Consider the following 19433-nt stretch of genomic DNA (forward strand, 5'->3'; position numbering starts at 1 on the left):
ACACAATTCGGCCTAGTTCTTTGTGAATTTATAACAAGGGCGGCCTTTACCCTAGTTTCCAATTTCCTGTTCCTTATTTCCATTTGAGATATCATCAGAATGGCCTTTACCATCCATATTTTTACCAACATTCTGGTCACGTAAGTAATCTCTAAGAAGACCCAGATTTTCCCTATAGCTATTCTCCTCTTCTGAGCCCTTACCACCAAAATAAACCATTAGTGTTCCATTTATGGCAATCTAGGCTTTCCCTAGACTGCTTCCCCAAATTTTTCCAGCCTCTTCCAATTACCTAGTTCCAAATCTACTTCTGCATTTTCAGGTATTAGTTATAAAAACAACCCCACTTCTCAGAATCAATTTCCTCCCTTAGTTATTTTCTGCTACTGTAACAGAATATTATAGATTGGTTAATTTATAATGAATAGAAGTTTTTATTTGTTTCATGGTTTGGAACTGCATAGTCCAAGAGCATGGAACTGCAATCTGGTTAGGATCATCCCATGGGGGAAGGGAAAATGGTAGAGGCAATTACATGAGACAGAGAGAGGAAATTGGGCCTAACATCCCCAAACTTAACCTGTTTTTCAGGAACCCATTCCTGCTATAACTATCCCACTCTTGTGATAACAACATTAACCTCTTCATAAGGGCAGATACCTCATGTCCTTTTAAATGCCTCACTTCTCAATACTGTTGCAGTAGCAATAGTTTTCAACACATTAACTTGTGGAGGATACATTCAAACCATAGTAATACTCTTCTAATTGTGTACAGAGAAACAAAAAAGACTCAGAATGCTGAAGTGACTTATCCAATAATAGTTGTTTTCAGACTGTTGGATTTCATGAGGGAGGAACATATATAAATAAATGGATAAATAAATAAATTATAAATAGGGGTTGCCAGCTGGTGTGTGAGCACATGCCAAATGAAACCTTTTATTATAGCATCTACTGTCACACAAAGTACACCTATTGCCATCTACTGTCACCCATTTTAGAACAATAATCAGGAGATACTCTCAGTAAAAAGGATAGGTTTTAAAATGTAATATTTTTAACTATTTGAATATCCCTTTACTTTGTCTTTACTTGTCACCAGTGAAAATTTTAACAGGGATTGGTACTCTATTCAGACCATCCATGGGGAGCCACAGAGACAATTGATGAATGGTAGAGCTAAGACTAGAACTCAGGTTTATGACTCCCCAGTGCAGTGCTCTTTTCATTACATCATGCTATTATTAGTCACCACTGTCATAGGGTTGACCCAGGGCACAAAATAATCTACTTCATAAGACTATAATAGTCTTCCATAACCAAATCCTTGAAGTAGGCCATTTGAATTCCCCATTTATTAATAAAAGGTCACTGAACTATGTGGATGTGATAACCAATAAATCATCATACACTTAAAATTAATTTGTCAGATTTTCATATAAGTCGATCTTCATTTTAGGGTTAAAATGTATATGATCAACAACTGGTGAACTTTGCAAACCAGATGGATTAACGGAAAGCGAGATTCATGCTTTAATAACTGCCAAGGGATTGTCTAACTATTTCACTTAATGAAGTTCAATAACAAAAGCAAACTTTAAGCTGTAAAATATATTTGGAGAAGAAATAGTTTCTTTGAAGGTTTTCTTTCCTCCTCATAAATTTGAAGGACTCTAAGGCTTATTTCTTAAACTTTTCTTTGCTGTATTTACATTAATTCTTTTGGTGAACATATTCACTTTTGAAAGGCTTTAAATGCTATCTGTATACTGACAATTCACAAATGTATATTCCCAGCCTAGGTCTTTTTCTTTAAAGCCAGATTTGTATATGTAATTGCCTACTCAATATGTCCACTTAAATGTTTAATAAACATTTCAAACTTAGTATGTCCAAATCTAAATTCTTGATTACCTTCTCCAAATCTATTCTACCTGCAGATTTTCTTGTGTTCATTGATGGTAACTCAATCCTTCTAGTTACTCAGGCAAAAACTTTGAAGTCATGTTTGACTTTTTCTTTTACTCAGACTCAACATCATCCAATTTGCCATAAAATATTTTGGTTATGTTTTCAAAATACATCCAATATTTTGAAATATTTCCAATCATATCACCACTACCAAACTAAGCCAAGCAACCACGATTTCTCAAGTGAATTATGCAATAGACTCATAACTGGTCTCCCTGCTTTCTTCTTTGCCCTTACTATCTATTCTCAACACACCAAGCCCAGATAACCCTTGAAAAGTAGAAATCATACAATCTTTTCGTTTGTTTAATACTTTCCAATTGTTCCTCACTTCAAAGTAAAAGTCAAAGATTTTAAAATCACATATGAGGAACTAAATAATACACCTCCATGCTCTACAATAGAAATCTAATGCGAGCAACTTATGCAATTTAAAATATTTGAATAATCATATTAAAGAAGTAAAAAACAAGCAAAATTAATTTTAATAAATTTAAATCAACTTACATAGTGTCTCTTTAACTTGTAACTAATATAAAAATATTAGTAATGAAATATTTTACTTTTTCTTTTTCAGACTAAATCTTCAAACTCTGATGTGTATTTTACACTGATATTTCAATTTGACCCAGTCACATTTTAAATGCTTTACAACCACATGCAGCCAGAAGCTACTGTATTGGGCACCCCAGATCTAGCTCTTCTTTATTTCTTTGGCTTTATCTACTACTATTCTCCCCCTCAGTCACTCAGCTAAATAATATGCTAGTATTCTTTTACTCAAACAATCTGGGAAGATACCACACTTGCTAATTTTTCTGCCCAGATGTTCTTCTCCCAGACACTCAAATGATTTATCCCTTCCTTTCCTATAGGTCTTTGGTCAAATGCCACTTTTTCAATAAGGCCATCCCTGGCTACCCTATGTACAAGTGCAATCCTCCCTGAACAGTCAACTTGCCTTTTAGGCTTTATTTGTCTGCATGGAATTTATCAATATTTTAATACATTATATAATTTAATTTTTAAAGATTGTTTAGCTTCCTCTATTGGTATGTAAATTCCAGAGGCCAGGGATTTTTTGGGTGATTTTTTTTTGTTGAGGCTCTATCCCCAGTACTTAGAACAGTAGCTGATACATAATAAACCATGAATAATTGCTAAGTAAATACATTTATATATAAGCAAAAGAAACACACAGTTTAAAACTCAATACACAGCAGTGACAACTGATTCTACTGTGACATACTCTGGAATATCTACCAGTAATCACAATAAATCCATTATTGAATAAATATTTAAGAAATTACTACAGCGTGTGAGGTGTTAGAGATACAAGGATAAATCTAAGAGAAATTATATCTGCATTTATGGAGTATGCAGTCTAGTTAGATAGTCGTTAATCAAACAATCACAGAAATAATTAATTACAGATTTTTTAAAGGGCTACAAAGTTTTAAATATTACTCAGCAATAAAAAGGAATCACATTCTCCTATAGTCCCAGCAACTTTGGAGGCTGAGGCAGAAGGATTGCTTGAGCCCAGGAGTTTGAGGTTGCAGTGATCTAGGCTGATGCCACTACCCTCTAGCCTGTGCAACAGAGTAAGACCAGCTTGGCTGAATCTCCAGGGCATTATGCTCAGTGAAAAAAAATCCACAAATTTACATATTGTATGATTGTATGATTTCATTTGTATAACAGTTTTTGAAATGACAAAATTTTAGAAGTGGAAACTGATTTGTCTGCTAGGGGTCAGGGAAATCGTGAGGGTAGGAGGAAAGTGAGCATGGAAATAAAAGGGCAACAGGAAGTATCCTTGTGGTGATGGAAATGTTTATCTTGACTATGTCAATGTGAATATCTTGGTTATGATATTGTGCTTTATTTCTTCAGGACATCATGATTGGGAGAAACTGAGTAAAAAGAACATTAGAACTCATTTGTTCAACATATTGAACACTAATTATATTCCAGACTTTGAACATACAAAGGCTAAAAAGATTTGTCTTCTCTAAGCTTGAGATCTGGAGGCCTTCAGGCCTATTAATGTTTATTTATTTATAACTTGGCTATTTTTATTTATTTATTTTTTTTATTTTTTAATTTTTTTTTATTTTGGCATATTATGGGGGTACAGATTTTAAGGTTTCAATAAATGCCCATTTCCCCCCTCCCCCCAAAAGTCTGAGTCTCCGTCATGACCATCCCCCAGATGGTGCACATCTCACTCATTATGTATGTATATACCCGCCCCCCTCCCCCCTCCCACCTCCCCAATACCCTATTACTGTAGCACCTATGTGTCCACTTAGGTGCTACTCAGTTAATACCAGTTTGCTGGAGAATATATCTGGTGCTTGTTTTTCCATTCTTGGGATACTTCACTTAGTAGTATGGGTTCCAGCTCTAACCAGGAAAATATAAGATGTGCTATATCACCATTGTTTCTTAGAGCTGAATAGTACTCCATGGTATACATATAGCACATTTTATTAATCCATTCTTGGATTGATGGGCACTTGGGTTGTTTCCACAGCCTTGCAATTATGAATTGTGCTGCTATAAACATTCGAGTGCAGGTGTCTTTTTTGTAGAGTGTCACTGGATCATTTGGGTAGATGCCCAGCAATGGAATTGCTGGATCAAATGGTAGATTCACTTGTATCGCTTTAAGGTATCTCCATATTGCTTTCCACAGAGGTTGAACTAGTTTGCAGTCCCACCAGCAGTGTAGGAGTGTTCCTCTCTCTCCGCAACCACGCCAGCATTTATTGTTTGGAGATTTTTTGATAAAGGCCATTCTCACTGGGGTTAAGTGATATCTCATTGTGTTTTTTTTTTTTTTTTTTTTTTTTTTTTTTTTTTTTGAGACAGAGTCTCACTTTGTTGCCCGGGCTAGAGTGAGTGCCGTGGCGTCAGCCTAGCTCACAGCAACCTCAATCTCCTGGGCTCGAGTGATCCTTCTGCCTCAGCCTCCCGGGTAGCTGGGACTACAGGCATGCGCCACCATGCCGGGCTAATTTTTTTTTATATATATATCAGTTGGCCAATTAATTTCTTTCTATTTATAGTAGAGACGGGGTCTCGCTCAGGCTGGTTTTGAACTCCTGACCTTGAGCAATCCACCCACCTCGGCCTCCCAAGAGCTAGGATTACAGGCGTGAGCCACAGCGCCCGGCCTCATTGTGGTTTTGATTTGCATTTCCCTGATGATTAGAGATGTTGAGCATTTCTTCATATGTTTGTTGGCCATTCTTCTGTCTTCTTTAGAAAAATTTCTGTTCAAGTCCTTTGCCCACTTTTTAATGGGGTAATTTGATTTTTTCTTCCTAATTTTCGTGAGTTCTAAGTATATTCTAGTTATCAGTCCCTTATCGGATGCATAGGATGCAAAAATTTTCTCCCATTCTGTAGGTTGTCTGTTTACTTTCATGACTATTTCTTTGGCTGTGCAGAAGCTTAGTAGTTTGATCATGTCCCATTTATTTATTTTTGTTGCTGCTGTGATTGCCATTGGGGACTTCTTCATAAACTCTTTGCCCAGGCCGATGTCTAGGAGAGTGTTTCCAACTTTTTCCTCTAGAGTTCTAATAGTTTCATATCTTAGGTTTAAGTCTGTTATCCAGCGTGAGTTGGTTTTTGTGAGAGGTGAAAGGTGTGGGTCCTGTTTTAGCCTTCTACAGGTGGCTATCCAGTTTTCCCAGCACCATTTATTGAAGAGAGATTCTTTTCCCCAGCGTATGTTTTTGTCTGCTTTGTCAAAGATGAGATGGCTATATGAGGATGGTTTTATATCAGGATTCTCACATCTGTTCCACTGGTCAATATTCCTGTTTTTGTGCCAATACCATATTGTTTTAATTACTACAGCTTTAGTAATTAAAGCTGTAGTATTTTTATTTTTTAATTGACAGATAAAATTGTATGTATTTACCATATATAACATAATGTTTTGAAATATATCTGTATTGTGGTAGACCTAAGATTAAATTCTGCCTCTGTGTTTAATACAAGCATTATATTAGATAAATTGCCTATACTCATATTATTAGTTTCCTCATCTTTTTTTTTTTTTTTTTTTTTTTTGAGACAGAGTCTCACTTTCTTGCCTAGGCTAGAGTGAGTGCCATGGCGTCAGCCTAGCTCACAGCAACCTCAAACTCCTGGGCTCAAGCAATCCTCCTGCCTCAGCCTCCCGAGTAGCTGGGACTACAGGCACGAGCCACCATGCCCGGCTGATTTTTATATTATATATATTAGTTGGCCAATTAATTTCTTTCTATTTTTATGGTAGAGACGGGGTCTCCCTCAGGCTGGTTTTGAACTCCTGACCTTGAGCAATCCGCCCGCCTCGGCCTCCCAGAGTGCTAGGATTAGAGGCGTGAGCCACCGCGCCCGGCCAGTTTCCTCATCTTTAAAAGATAATGATATTACCTACTTTGTAGGAGTTCCATGTTGCTACAAACAAATACATTTCAGTCACTATCAACCTGGCCATCTCTACTAGTTAAGAGTTGACCTCTTATTCTTAACACTCTTTGTTTCACTGACTTCTGTGAAACAACTACCTATGGAATCTCCTAATAATTCTGAAAGTTATTTCTCCTGCTTCTTTGTGGATATACTTCCCCTATTCTTCTGTTAAAAATCAATTTGGCTATAGCTCTGCCTCCAGAAGACTGACTACTTACTTTATTCTATGCAGCATCCCCAGATACTCTCATAGAAGCACATGGTTCCATCAGAGGCATATAGGCTTTGTATATCAAATCTCTATCTCTACCCCCAGTTGCTGTGTTCACACCATATTCAGGCTGAATTCAGGCTTAAGTGTTTGCTGGTATTCTCATCCTAGATTCCACAAGGCCCCTGAAGCCAAATATAACCAAAACTAAATTCACCATCTTACTTCTAAACAATGCTTTACTTCATTTATACTCTTGCCTAACGTCATAAACATACCAACCAGTCATCCTAGATAGAGCTATCTTTCAATAACCTTCCCCCAAAACAGCTGTTATGAAAAACTTCAGCTATACAGAAAAGCTTACTGTACAATATAAAATTCACTTACATATCTTTCAATCAGCTTTTACACAACTTTAATGTTTGTTATATTTGTTTCAGATCCTTGTTTTTCATAAGCAAATTTATGGAGATACATATGTAGGCACACACCTCCAAAACTCCATTCTCCTTTCTCCCTTTGTAGAAGTACCACTATTACGATTTGGTATTCATGATTTCCAAGCATGTTTTATACTTTCAAAACAGATTTATGTATCCACACATACACAGATATAATGTGTATATATATATATATATATATGACTTAAACTTTATATAATTAGAATTGATCTGTACATGTACTTCTACAATTGATGTTTTTGTTCAATCTTATAATTTTGACATTTATCCTCTTGCTTTTTTTCTGTTTATTTGTTTTTACTTTGTAGTATTCTACTGTACATTTTCTTAAAAATTAAGTTGTTTACTTTTTTAAAACTTTTATTTCAAGTGCTATAATTTTTACTCTAAAAATATCTCCATGTGTCCACATATGAGAGCTTCTCTAAGGCATGACTTGGAGTGCAATTGCTAGGTATGCTTGTTTTATCCATTAATAATTATTATAACCTTCCTTTCCAAAGTACTTGTATCCATTTATATACCTACCAGCATTGTGGAAGAGTCTCATTGTCTCCACAACCTTGCAAATACTTTATATTGTGGAATATTTACTTTTTTCTTACCTGATATATGGGAAATGCTGTCTCATTTGTTTTAATGTACATTAGCCTGATTTTTAGTGTGCTTGAGCACATTTTCATACATTATCCATTCAGATTCCTTTCTTAGTAGATTATCTTTACATATCTTTCCTCTTTCATTTTGAGTTTTTCTTATTCATTTGTGATTTTAAAAATTTTAGATCCTAGCCCTTTGTCAGATAGATTCATTGCAAGTAATTCTTCCAATACAAAAGGTGTTTTTCTACATTTTTTATACTTCCTTTGTTGTATAGGAAGCTTCATTTTAATATGACTAAATGTATTACTCTTTTTTTAAGATTTAAGTCTTTGTGTGTTATGTATACAAAATCTATTCCTATCCTGAAGTCAAAGAAATAATCTCATTATTCTTTTAAAAATTTTTCCAGTTTTGTTTTTCATATTTAAATCTTTGCTAGGTCTGAGATTTGTTTGTTTATAGTATAAAACATGACATGAATAAAAATATTTTTATAATTATAACCAATTGTCCCCATATCATTTATTGAAACGTTTGTATTTTTCTGTACTTAATTACAGTGCCCTTTTCTTTTATATATTAAAGAATATAAAGCCTATATATAGACAGGCTTGTATTTTGTGCACTGGATTATGCCTATCCCAGTGGTGATAACATAATCTTCAAACAATATTTATAATATTTTGATATATTTTAGGACATGCCTCTTCTTTCTTGAAATTATGTTTTCTATTCTTAATCTCTTGTATATCCACATAAATTTTGGGGTCTATAAGACAATTTTAATTTGTGTCAATTTTCAAAATGTTTTTAAGATTTCGAGAGGAACTGTATTGATTGAATTTATAGATGAATTAAGAAATTATTATAATATATGCCATATTGCCTTCCCTTCAATGATCATAGTATATCACTCCATTTACTTGTTTATATTTTCTGCTACATGTTTATAATTTATCCCAAAATATTTTACCCAATTTTGCTAGCTTTATTTCCTTGTACCATGTATTTTGGCTGCTATTATAAATGGAAACTAAAAAAAATTAATAAAAATTCAGATTAGTTTTGTATAAAAATTCTTATATTCTTCAATTTGTTATGTTCTCTAAAAATTCCAAATACCTCTCATTAAGTCTCTTAGACTTATTTATGTAGACAATTATTTCATCTGCAAATAATGGCAGTTCTTTCTCCAATCCTTAAATTTATCCTTTCTCCTCTTTAAATAATTATCTTGCCACACCAAGTAGGAACTCCAGCTCAATGTTGAATCAAAAATGATAGATAATATGATTTTCTTGTTCTGATATTTAAAGGGAAATTCATCCATTATTTCCTAGAAAATACACTCTATCAGTTTAAGGATGTTCCCTTTTTCCATAAGGTGCTATGTTTGTGTTTTAAAATAATAAATGTTTTTTTGAACTTTTTGTCAATTTCTTTCACGTCTTTGATCTGGAAATGTGGTGACTTACGAAACAGGTAATTAATGTGAAAACATCTTTGGAGCTTCAGATAAATCCAAATTATTCATGTATTTGATTGATTCATTTTGTTATTAGTTTAATAAGGATTTTAAAAATATTTATATTAAAAAATGAATTGGCCTGTAATTCTTCATTCACATGTTACGTTTGTTTGGTTGGACATTGACAGAATGCTAATCTAATAAAATAATTTATAAAAATTTGCTTCTTTTTTTCTGTCCTTTCTTCTGGTTTGCCCCCTCCTTTCTTTTAGTCGCTAACACTTATATCACTATGTCCCACTTTATTAGTGAACGATTGCTGCCTGATTCTCCAATAATCTGACTTGTGCATATCCTTTCATTTTTCAGCGCCACATGGGCCAAGGGAAAAGATAGAGGGTAAGATAATACTGAGGAGAGTCAGTCTGGAATTTAGGGTAAGTGACCTCTAGAAAGATCATAGTCCACAGGATTACAATATAATGGAGGAAAACTTGATTTTTCCTAAAAGAGATTTGCGAAAATAAAAATAAGATACCAGATATAATTACAAATTGAAAACTTTAACATGCAATGCAAGAAACAGCCATGTTATCATTATACATGTATACTATAATGAAACCATGAATATAATTGCATTGACTTCATAAACTATATTGGGCTAATTATTATGCTTGTGTCAGGGCTGTTTATTAAAAGAATATTTACTGAGTGCCAATATGTACTGGGCACTGTGCTTGATGTTGAAGGTAAAAATTTACCTCTTTATTAATCTGTAAAAATAACTATGACTCTTCCCCAAAAAATTAAGAGATGAGGGAACTCTTTCAAAATGTTTCTATGAGACCATCGTTATCTGATGGCAAAATCAGATAAAGATATCATAAAACAGAAAACTACAGACCAATATCTCTCATCAATATAGACACAGAAATTGCTAACATAATAATAGTATGGAGCAAAAAACTTTTTTTTTACCCTCTTAGGTTCTGTGGGTGGTGTAAGAATTAAGTGACCATAAGACAGATTAACAGGAAAAAAAGCATACAAATTTATTTACTATTTTGATGTGTACATGGGAATCTTCAGAAAGAAAATGAAGTCAGAGAAGAAGCCATTAAGCCTAAAAGCTTATATGTTTTTACACAAAGAACTATAAATTTGGGGGATGTGATAAGACAAAAGGTCTTGGGCTAGGGGCAATAAATTGTGGGACAGTGACTAGGCAATATATGGGTGAAATTAATAAAAGATATGACTGATTTTACACAGTTTTTTGTACAGGTCTATTCTAGTGTTGATTCCCAGTTTTCAGTTATAATAATGTTGACTTATTTTTTCTTTTTTTGAGACAGAGTGTCACTCTGTTGCCCAGGCTAGAGTGCCGTGGCATAATCCTAGCTCACAGCAACCTCAAACTCCTGGGCTCAAGCAATCTTTCTGCCTCAGCCTCCTGAGTAGCTGGGACTACAGGCATGTGCCACCATGCCTGGATAATTATATATATATATATATATATTTAGTTATATATATATATATATTAGTTAGTCAATTAATTTCTTTCTATTTTTAATAGAGACGGGGTCTCGCTCTTGCTCAGGCTGGTTTTGAACTCCTGACCTTGAGCGATCTGCCCACCTCAGCCTCCCAGAGTGCTAGTATTACAGGAGTGAGCCACCGTGCCTGGCCAATGTTCTCTTTATGTTAAAAGGAGAGCACCTTTCTCAGGAGAAATTTTTTTGCTGTTTCCCGAGTACGTTTGCCTTAATATAATCAATATGTCAACATGGTATATTTTGAGGTGACAGGTTCTGAACCTCTTCACTAACAGCTCAAATCCAACAACATTGAAAAAAAACTATACACTATGACCAAAGAATATATATATCTATGGAATGTAAAGTTGGTTCAAAAACCAAAAATCAATTAATGCAATATACCATATTAACAGAATAAAGAAAAATTCGACATGACTATCTCAATCTATGGAGAAAAAGTATTTGACAAAAATCAACACTCATTCATGAGAAAAAGAAATTCAATGGACTAAGAGTATAAAATAACTTTATCAACCTAATAAAATGCATCTATTAAAAATAAATACCACAGCAAACATAATACTTAATGGTTAAGAACAGAAAGCTTTCTTTTCCAAGCAATCAATAAAGCAAGATACCCATTCTTACTGCATCTATCCAACATTGTACTGGAGGTTTTTATCTAGGGAAGTTAGGCAAGAAAAAGAAATAAAAGCCATCCACATTGCAAAAGAAATAAAATTATCTCTATGACATGGTCTTGTATTTAGAAATCCCCAAGGAGTTAACAACAGCAACAAAAAGCTCTTAGAGCTAGCAAATGAGTTTACCAATGTTTCAATATACAAAATCAATGTACAAAATTCAAGTGTTATACATGACCAAAGAACAACATGAAAATAAAATTAAGAATATAATGCCAGAGATTGTCAAAAATGGCGGACTAGGGATGACCTCCTGGCTCTATGCTCTTGGAGTGGGAGGTGAAGAAGGCGGCCTGAATCACTCGAGTGGGTAGTTCTCCCACATGATCAGCTTCATGGAATTGCAGGGAAGCTTCGAGGGGCAGCAGTGCTGGGAAAAGGAGGAAAGTGACTCAGTGGATTTGCTGTGAAGTTCCGAGAATCTGAGTGGTACTGCAGGTATTGGAGTGTAAGCTGGCCACGCTCAACGGCCAGCCAAACGGCTGTGTGACCCTTCCCACAGGGGGATGACTTCTCCATCATCGACCTCCATGCCCACAGAAGCAGGGAAGTGCCTGAAGACAGCTTGAAGAGGTAACACGAACGGACAGGCAGGTTGGAGAGGAGGCAGGAGCAGAAAGTAATTTGAAATCTCCAGGTCACGGTATAAGGTCGCCTTTGCTGGGAGATCTATAAACACCAGGAGCTTATGCCTCGCTTGTGAAGGGATAGAAAAGAGAGACAGATTGCTCATTTGACTGAGTTGCCCAGTGGACTTGGGCAGCGGCCCAAGCACTGTGAGGGAGGGAGCAGAAGAGGAGGGTGAGAGCCATCCTCCAGGACCATCCCCAGGGGTCTCCAGGGTCCCAAGCCCCACCACCGCAGGGATGCAATGATAGTTTTCACCCCTTGGCGGAACTTGTCCATGGTTCCCAGCCCCCTGAGCTCTGCTGGTGAAAGGACAGAAGGCGGGGTGAGAGGCATCCTCTGTGGACCCTCCCCAGAGGTCTCCAGCGTCCCACATTCTACTACTGCGGGGGCACACGGATAGTTTTCACCCATTGGTGGAACTTGTTCGTGGTTCCCAGCTGCTTGAGCTCTGCCGGTGAAGGGACAGAAGGCAGGGTGAGAACCACCTTCTGCAGACCCTCACCAGGGGTCTCCAGTGTCCCACGCCCTGCCACCACAGGATGCGTGGATAGATTTCACCCCTCGGTGGAATTTCTCCACAGTTCCTAACTGCTTGAACTCTCCCGGTGAAGGGACAGAAGGCAGGGTGAGAGGCATCTTCTGAGGACTCTCCACAGAGGTCTCCAGCTGCTCATGCCCCGCAACCAGGGACAGAGACGTACGGATAATTTTCACCCCTCTGCAAAACTTGTCTGCAGACCCCAACTTCTTGAGCTCTGCAAGTGAAGGGGCAGAAGGGGGTGAGAACCATCCTCTGTGGACCCTCCCCAAGGGTTTCCAGCAGCCCAAGACCCACCACCGGGGTACAGAAAGTTTTCATCCCTCAGCGTAACTTGTCCACGGACCCCAGTGCTTGAGCTCTACCAGGGAAGGGGCAGAAGAGGGGTCTAGCACCATCCTCCGTGGATCCTCCCCAGGGATCTGCAGCGGCTAAAGCTCGACTAGTGACACGGAAAAGGGATAGTCATCACCCCTCAGTGGAGATTCTCAGTGGTCCATGGCAGCTCAAGCACAGCTTATTTTAGCTCATAATCCATTCCCTGCATCTCTGATCCTCAATAAAGTGTCCAGATGAGAAAGAACCTGTGAAAGTTTACAGGAAACATGAAGGACCAGAGAGAAAAGTCACCTCCAAAGCAAAATACTCATGTTCCATTGTCTGACACCAACTTACATGATATGAGTAAACAGAGGAAGATTTCTGAATATGAATTGCTACAAAACTAAATGGAATTGAAGAGAAAATAGAATCACAACATAGAGAAACCATAAGAACAATACAGGAAATGAATGAAAGATTCTTCAAAGAAATTGAAACTGTCAAGAAAAACCAAACAGAAATTCTGGTAATGAAGGAAACAATTAAGGATCTACATAATTCAGTGGAAGCCTAAAGAACAGGATGGACCATGCAGAAGACAGAATCACAGAACTTGAAGATTATGCCTATACTCTAAACAAATCAGAGGAAGAAAGGGAACACAGAAACAAGAAACAAGACGAAAGTTTACAGGAAGTGTGGGGTTATGTTAACAAACCAAATATCAGATTGACTGGGATTCCAGAAGGGGAAGAGGAACATTCTCAAGGGCTGGAAAACTTATTTCATGTAATACTGGGGGGAAATATGCCAGGCCTGACCAGAAATCTTGATATCCAAATACAAGAAGCACACAGAAGCCCTGGGAGACTCAATGTGAAAAGGCAATCACCTCACCACGTGGTTTTTAGGCTGACTAAAGTAAATGTTAAAGAAACAATTCTCTGTGTAGCGAGAAGAAAGCAGCAAATGACCTACAAAGGTAAGTCTACCAGACTAACAGCAGACTTCTCATCTGAAACCTTACAAGCCAGGAGGGATTGGGTGCCTATCCTTAATCTTCCAAAACAGAAGAAAGCTCAACCTAGAATTCTTTATCCAGCAAAATTAAGTTTAATCTATGAGGGAGAAATAAAGTCCTTCTCAGACAAACAATCACTGAAGGAATTTGCAAAGACCAGACTATCCCTACAGAAAGTTCTTAGACCCACATTTCTAACCAAACAGGCCAGTAGACACTCTTCAAAGTGAAATCATCAAAGAATTAAAGTTTAGATCTTGAACTAAATGATGGCTTAAGGAGTAAAACAAACCAACAAGACTCCACACAACAATATGAATGGTAATCTTCCTCCAATTTCAATCCTTTCAATAAATGTAAATGGCTTAAACAGTCCTCTGAAGAGACATAGACTGGCAGAGTCAATAAAAAAAATCACAAGCCTAGCATCTGCTGTCTACAGGAAACACATCTAACCCACAAAGATGCCCGCCAGCTGAAGGTCAAGGGATGGAAAACTATCATCCAGTCAAATGGATGGAAGTCAAAAGAAAGCTGAGTAGCTATACTATGTGCAAATAATATAAGCTTTAAAATAGCAAAAATAAAAAAGGATAAAGATGGCCATTATATAATGGTGAAAAGGAAGATCCAACAAGAGGATTTAACAATTCTTAATATCTACGCACCCAATACAGGAGCACTCAATTACTTAAAGCAAACCTTGTCTAATATAAACACCTTGTAACATAACACTATCCTAGTATCAGGGTACTTCAACACTCCATTGAATGATTTGGATAGATCCTCCAAACAGAAAATAAGCAAATAAATAATGGACCTGAATAAAGCCATTGATCAAAAAGATCTGACAGATCTCTATAGAGCATTCCATCCAAACAGACTTGAATTTACATTCTTTTCAGCATCCCATGGATCCTACTCCAAAATTGATCAAATCCTAGGCTGCAAGTCAGATCTCAAAACATTCAAGAAAATAGAAATTATACCTTGTATCTTCTCTGACCATAATGGTATAAAATTGCAGCTCATTTTCTATAGAAACACTCAACCCCTCACAAAATCATGGAAACTAAACAATCTATTATTGAAAAATTATTGGGTAAAGGAAGAAATTCAGAGGGAAATCAAGAATTTCTTTAAACAAAATGATAACGGTGATACCTCTTACCAAAACATGTGGGATACAGCAAAAGCTTACCTGAGAGAAAAATTAATAGCAATTAATGCTCAGATCCAAAAAACAGAAAGCTTAGATACTGACAATCTAATGAATAAGCTCAAGGAATTGGAAAAAGAAGAGCAAACAATTTCCAATCCTAATAGAAGAAACGAAATAACAAAGATCAAAGCAGAACTGAATGAAATGGAGAACGAGAGAACCATACTAAAAATCAGCAAAACCAGAAGCTGGTTTTTTGAAAAGATAAACAAAATTGATGGCCCTCTTGCTATACTGACAAAGACCCAAAGGGAAAAGACTGTAATAAACTCAATAAGAAATGAAAAAGGAGAGATCACAACAGATACCAAAGAAATACAAAACATTATATTTGACTATTATAAAAAACTATATGCCAAAAAACTACAGAATGAAGATTAACTGGACAAATTCTTGGATTCATACAACCTCCCTAAGCTCATGCAGGAGGCAATAGAATTCCTAAACAGAACAATCTCAATCTCAGAAATTGAAGCAGTAATTAAAATCCTGTCCAAATGGAAAAGTCCTGGGCCAGATGGCTATACTTTAGAGTTCTACCAAACATACAAAGATGAATTCATACCTATACTACAGAAACTATTCCACACCATTGAGAAGGATGGTATCCTTCCTAAATCATTCTACGAAGCCAATATCACCTTGATACCAAAGCCAGGAAAGGACACAAGAAAAAAAGAAAATTACAGACCAATATCCCTCATGAATACAGATGCAAAAATCCTAAATAAAATTTTAGCGAATAGAATTCAGCAGCACATCAAAAAAATAATTCACCATGACTCGGTGGGCTTTATTCCAGAGATGCAAGGATGGTTCAACATACGCAAGCCTATAAATGCAATTCACTTCATAAACAAAATCAAGAACAAAGACCATATGATTCTGTCAATAGATGCAGAAAAAGCATTTGACAAAGTCCAACACACCTTTATGATAAAAACTCTTAACAAAATAGGCATAGATGGCTCATACCTTAAACTTATCAAATTCAACTATGACAAACCCACTGCTAATATTATTCTAAATGGGGAAAAATTAAAATCTTTCCCCCTATGACCCTGAACTAGACAAGGATGCCCACTATCTCCTCTCCTATATAACATAGTGTTTGAAGTCCTAGTGATAGCAATCAGGCAGGAGAGGGGTATTAAGGGCATTCAAGTGGAGGCAAATGAAATCAAACTCTCGCTCTGTGCCGATGATATGATATTATACCTAGAAAACTCCATGGACTCTTCCAAGAAACTCCTAGACTTGATAACCAAATTTGGTAAAGTTTCAGGTTATAAAATAAATATACACAAATCAGAACATTCATATATTCCAAGAACCATCAAGCAGAAACTAAAATCAAAAACACAATACCCTTTACTATAGCCCCAAAGAAAATTAAATATCTAGGAGTATACTAAGTGAAAGATACAAAAGATTTATACAAGGAGAACTATGAAACACTAAAAAAAGAAATTGCAGAAGATTTAAACAGATGGAAAAATCTACATTGTTCATGGATTGGTAGAATCATTATAGTTAAAATGTCAATATTACCTAAAGTGATCTACAGAATCATTCAATCCTCATCAAAATACCATCAGCATTTTTTACAGATCTAGAAAAAATAATTCTTCACTTCGAATGGAAACAGAAAAAAACTGATATAGCCAAATCAATCTTAAATAAATAGAACAAACTGGGAGGCATCAGTCTTCCTGACATAAAGCTGTACTATAAAGCAATAATAGTTAAATCAGCCTGGGACTGGCACAAAAACAGAAGCATAAATATCTGGAATAGATTGAGATACCATAGACGAAACCATCGGAATACGGTAATCTAATCTTTGACAAAGCTGAAAAAAAATATACATTGGGAAAAAGAAACTCTCTTCAATAAATGGTGCTGGGAAAACTGGCTAGCTACAAGCAGAAGAGCAAATCAGGATCCCTACCTCTCACCTCTCACAAAAATTCAATCGAGATGGACTTAAACTTAAGGCATGAAACCTTAAGAATCCTAGAAGAAGATATTGGGAAAACCCTATCAGACATTGGCCTAGGCAAAAAATTTTTGAGGAAGACCCCCAAGGCAATCACTGCAGCATCAAAAATAAACAAATGGGAACTGATCAAATCAAAACATTTCCGCACAGACAATGAAACCATCAGTAATGCAAATAGACAACCCACAGAGTGGGAGGAAATATTTGCTCTCTACACCTCTGATAAAGGTCTAATAACAAGAATCTATCTAGAACTTAAAAGAATTAACAAGAAAAAATCAAACAATCCCATCAAGAAATGGGCGACAGAAATGAAAAGAAACTTCTACAAAGAAGACAGAATAATGGCATGCAAACATATAAAAAATGCTCAAATTCTCTAATTATTAGAGAAATGCAAATCAAAACCACATTGAGATAGCACCTAAGCACTGTAAGAATGGCCTACATCAAGAAACCCCCAAACAACAAATGCTGGCGAGGATGCGGAGAGACAGGAACTCTCCTACACTGTGGGTGGGACTGCAAATTATTACAACTTTTGTAGAAAAGAATTTGGAGATATCTCAAACAACTAGAATTAGAAATACCATTTGACCCTGCAATAGCATTGCTGGGCATCTACCCAAAAGAGCATAAGACATTCTATTATAAAGACATCTGCACCCCAATGTTTATAGCAGCACAATTCATTATTGCAGGGTCATGGAAACAACCCAAGTGCCCATCAATTCATGAGTGGATAATTAAAATGTGGTATATGCACCCCACTGACGGCACAAGACAGATCCTCCAAACAGAAAATTAATAAAGAAATAATGGACTTAAACAAAACCCTGGAAAAATTGGGTCTGACTGACATCTACAGGACATTCTACCCAAAATCCACTGAATATACGTTTTTCTCACCAGCTCATGGGACATTATCTAAGATTGACCATATCCTAGGACACAAAGTAAATCTCAAGAAATTTAAAAAAATAGAAATCATACCATGTACCTTCTCAGATCACAGTGGAATAAAACTAGAAATCAACCCTAACAGAAACTCATTTTTCTACACAAAAACGTGGAAATTAAACAACCTCCTACTAAATGATTACTTCATAAATGAAGAAATCAAGATGGAAATAAAAAAATTCTATGAAGAAAACGACATTGGAGAGACAAGTTATCAAATCCTCTGGGACACAGCTAAAGCAGTTCTGAGTGGAAAGTTTATCTCCATAAATGCCTATAACCAAAAGACAAAAAGATCACAAATAGACAATCTAACAAAATGACTCAAAGAGCTGGAAAAAGAAGAACAGACCAACCCCAAACCCAGCAGAAGAAATGAAATCAACAAGATCAAATCAGAACTAAACGAAATTGAAAACGGAGAAGCTATTCAGGAGATTAACAAAACAAAAAGTTGTCTCTTTGAAAAAATAAACAAAATTGACACGCCACTGGCTAAGCTAATGAAAAGCAGAAAAGAGAAATCTCTAATAAGCTCCATTAGGAACAAAAAAGGAGATATCACAACTGATCCCAAAGAGATACAAGATATAATTTATGAGTACTTCAAAAATCTTTATGCACACAAACTGGAAAAAGTTGAGGAAGTAGACAAGTTTCTAGAAACGCACAGCTTCCCTAGGCTCAACCAGGAAGAAATAGATTTCCTGAACAGTCCAATCTCAAGAGCTGAAATAGAAACAGCAATTAAGAATCTCCCTAAAAAGAAAAGTCCTAGTCCAGATGGCTTCACACCCAAATTTTACCACATTTACCAAGAAGAACTAGTACCTATCTTGCAGAAACTATTTCACAACATAGAGAAGAACGGAAAGCTCCCCGACACCTTTTATGAATCCAATATTACTCTGATACGAAAACCAGGAAAGGAAACAACAAAAAAAGAAAACTACAGACCAATATCGCTAATGACTATAGATGCAAAAATTTTCAACAAAATCTTAGCTAACTGAATCCAGATGCTTATGAAAAAATTAATCCATCACGACCAATTGGGCTTCATCCCTGGGAGGCAGAGATCGTTCAACATACATAAATCTATAAAGGCAATTCACCACATAAACAGAAGCAAAAAAAAAAGACCACATGATTCTTTCAATAGATGCAGAAAAAGCTTTACACAAAATTCAATACCGTTTCATGATACAAACACTTAATAAAATAGGCATAGAAGGGACATACCTATAAATGATACAAGCCATATATGACAGACCCATAGCCAACATCATACTGAATGGGGAA

The sequence above is a fragment of the Microcebus murinus genome, chromosome X, assembly GCF_040939455.1.
Source record: "Microcebus murinus isolate Inina chromosome X, M.murinus_Inina_mat1.0, whole genome shotgun sequence".
In the NCBI taxonomy this organism is placed as follows: domain Eukaryota; kingdom Metazoa; phylum Chordata; class Mammalia; order Primates; family Cheirogaleidae; genus Microcebus; species Microcebus murinus.